A 3633-nucleotide genomic window follows, 5' to 3' on the forward strand; every position below is an offset into this window, starting at 1 on the left:
TGTGCCGGAGGAGCCGTGAGTGGCAGGTGGGACTCGGACCCCTGCATCTGGTTCCTGGGTTGCCATGGCAACCCAGCACGCGCCTGGTGGCTTCCAACAACAGAGACCAGTTCTCCCCAGTCCCGGAGGCCGAGAGTCCTAAGTGGAGGTGTGGGCAGGGCCGCGCCCCCACCCAGGCCTGTGGGGGGTCCTCCCTGCCCTTCCGGGTCCGGGGCCCGGCGCTCCGGGTTTGTGGCGGCGTCACTGCCGTCTCTGCACACAGCCTTCCTCTCGGGTCTCTTACACCCGTCCTCCCCCCCCCCTCACGGACACCGGTCCCTCACGTGGGGCCCAGCCAGGTCCAGAACGGCCTCCTCTCAAACCCTCAAGCCCGTGATCTCCACAAAGCCCGCAGCTCCAGAGGAGGCACACGCACACGCACACGCACACACACGGGGCGAGGATTGGGCTTATCTCTCAGGGGGACATTACCTGGGCTCGCACCCCCCGCCCCTCAGGCCTGCCCCCCCGCAGCCCATAGCCCCTGCCGCCAAGTGGCCGAGAGCAGAGGTTGCTTCCCCCTGGCGCCTGCCGGCCGGGTGCTCAGCCAGGGCCTGACCGGCTGCCGGCGGGCAGTTCCGAGGCCGCCCGCTCCTTCTGGGCCGCACCCTGGCCAACGGCGGGTGTCCTTCCTTCGCCGGGTCCTGGGTGAGCTGTGTGGGCGCTCAGCCTTGGGCTGGGGCCAGACCCGGGCAGACACTGCCATCCGGCTTCCTGCAGACAAAGAGCAGGTCCCCCCTCTTCCCCCCCCCCACCCCGAGTGAGGCCACGGGGCAGGGGCTCCCTCTCCACGTGCTGGCAGCTGGCCGGGCATCATCCCCCAAGGTGTGCTGAGCGGAGGAGTCAGCTCCACCCAGGTGCCGGCCGCCAGCCCTCCCTCCTGGGACAGTCCCACGGAGCGTGGACCCCTGACCCAACCCCGAACACGCCAGCTCGGGAGAGGAGGCCGTGTTTGCTCCGGGGCCCAACCACTGCCCCCCTTTTTATAAAAAATATTTTTTATTAATTTCAGAGAGGAAGGGAGAGGGAGCGAGAGATAGAAACATCAATGAGGAGAGAGAATCATGGACCGGCTGCCTCCTGCACGCCCCCCACTGGGGATGGAGCCCACAACCCCAGCATATGCCCTGACGGGGAATGGAACCGTGACCTCCTGGCTCACAGGTCGACGCTCAGCCCCTGAGCCATGCTGGCCGGGCCCACTGCCCCTTTGATGTCCCTCCCTCTGAGCTCCCCACACCCCTCCTGGCAGCCGCACCTCCCACTCCCTTCCCGCTCCCTCTTTCTCCGGTATCACCCGTTCCTCTGCCGGGTGCCGGGGCATGATCACACACACATAGGGGACTGGCCTGCCAGGGGACTTTGCTGGGTTTTAACTGCAGGTGATGTGGGTGCCAGCCTTCACGAGTCACTTGCGCCCTCTGACTCCTCCCCCCCCCCCCACGCCCCCCCCCCCCCCCCGCGAAGGAGCGGGGACCGTCCCTGGAAACGACCTGCAAACTCAGGCGCAGTACAAACACCAGGGCTGGAGCAGAGGGACTCAGAAGGCGGTGACTCAGCCGAAGGAGAGAAGGCTCCGTGAGGACTTCCCGGACGCAGCCAGGGAGGGGGCGGGAGGAGGGCACTCCCCGTCCCCTGGGGTCAGCGTGTGTGTGTCCGTCCGTGTGTTTAGCTTTCTGTGGCGTCTCCATGGAAATGCCCCCGCAGGGCAGCAGGCTGGCTCCCTGGGGGCGTAGGAACGGGGATAAAATGAGGCCTGCTTGCCCAGCTCACGAAAACAAAAACAAAAAACCCAGGAAGTTGCAGAAAACGATGAAAACAAGACGCCTCCATGTGCAAAGGGACGTTGGACCCCTGCCTCACACCGTACACGCAATGTAAACTGACCCGGATCGAAGGCCTGCACGCAGGAGCGGAAACTATACAGTGTGTAGGGAAAAGCTCTGTGTAAATGATCATAACCTCGGACTGGGCCACGGTTTCCTAGACTTGGCACCACAAGGACAAGCCACAGAGGAAAATATAAACGGGGCGTCCTCAGCATGTGCAATTCTGCGCCTCAGGGGACCCATTAGGACAGCGAAAAGGCACCTCCGAGGGGGAGAAACACCTGCAGACCGTGGACCTGAGGAGACGTTGCCACTCGCCGACACGAACCACTTCTGTGCCTCAGACACAGAGACAGCCCAGAGGCCTCCATACTCTCCAAAGGGAGGAGGTCCACACGACCAGTGAGCACACGCAGAGGCGCGCGCATCATCAGTCGCCGGGGAAACGCAGGTCACAGGAGACACCACTTCACAACCCCCAGGACGGCCCTGGCCCGAGGCCCTGTCCCGAGGCGGTGCTGGCGAGGAGGGAGACACGGCGCTCCGCACGCTGCTGGCGGGGTCCAGGGGGCCGCTGCCGCGGGAGCAGCGGGCACAGCCGCAGAGTGCCGGCCAGGGAGCCCCAGGCCGCAGCCAGGCCACGGCGAGGTGCAGACCCCCGAGAAATAAAACCCGTCCGCCCAGCACGCGCACGCAGCGATATTCATAGTAAACAAACACGTGGAGCCCGGCCGGGTGGCTCAGCGGATAGAGCGTCGGCCTGTGGACCGAAGGGTCCCGGGTTCGATTCTGGTCAAGGGCACATGCCCGGGTTGAGGGCTTGATCCCCAGTGTGGGGCGTGCAGGAGGCAGCCGACCAGTGATTCTCTCTCATCACTGATGTTTCTCTCTCTCTCCCTCTCCCTTCCTCTCAGAAATCAATAAAAACATATTTAAAAAAAGGGAGTAAGAGGAGGCTTATTATTCTTTTTAAAATGTGGAAATAACCCAGATGTCCGTCCGTCAGCTGAGGGACAGACAAACGCGGTCTCTCCAGCAACAGACCGGTATTGAGCAACGGGAGGAGGGAGGAGAGAGGAGGGAGGGCGGGCCCTGCTGAGACCTGACGGCCTCGGAGACCGGAGACCGGAGACCGACCTGGGCAGGAGGAGCCACGCACTGGAGGCCCCGTGCTGCTGGGCCCGTGGAGGGGAAGTGCCCACCGCAGGCAAACGGGGTCAGCGGCTCCGGGGCGGGGAAGGGGGAGGGGAGGGACTGCGGGGAGCCCCGGTTCCTCTGGGAGTGGCCTCAGCACCCTCAGACGCATGTGGTGGCGGCTGGGTCGCTGTGAATCCACTAAAACCACCGTTGCACACGTGAAGGGCGTGAGTTGTGTGGTATGTGGTTGATCTCAGTAACGTAGTTACAAAGGAACAGCAACAGGTGACCCCTCAGCACCCCACCCCCACCCCACCCCTGTCTCCCGCTTCTACACGTGGACGGAGCAGACCCGGACGCCCCTTCTTCCGGCTCCGGCCGCCCTCCCCTCTTCCAGTCGCACCTTCAGAACCATCTCGCCTCCCTCGGCCTCTGAGACCAGCCAGCTCCTTTCTGCCCAGCAACCCTGAGCCCAGATGCGTCAGAATTACCGCCCCCCCCGCACCCCCCCCCCACTGCCCAGGGGCAGGCCCCTCGCCCGCTCCGCCTGCCTCGCGGCCCCCACCTACCTCTCTGGGGGCTTCTGTGTCCCCGGCTGTGGCTCTGGAGCGCAGGCCCCTCCCGAGAG

The sequence above is a fragment of the Eptesicus fuscus genome, chromosome 20, assembly GCF_027574615.1.
Source record: "Eptesicus fuscus isolate TK198812 chromosome 20, DD_ASM_mEF_20220401, whole genome shotgun sequence".
NCBI classification, from domain to species: Eukaryota; Metazoa; Chordata; class Mammalia; order Chiroptera; family Vespertilionidae; genus Eptesicus; species Eptesicus fuscus.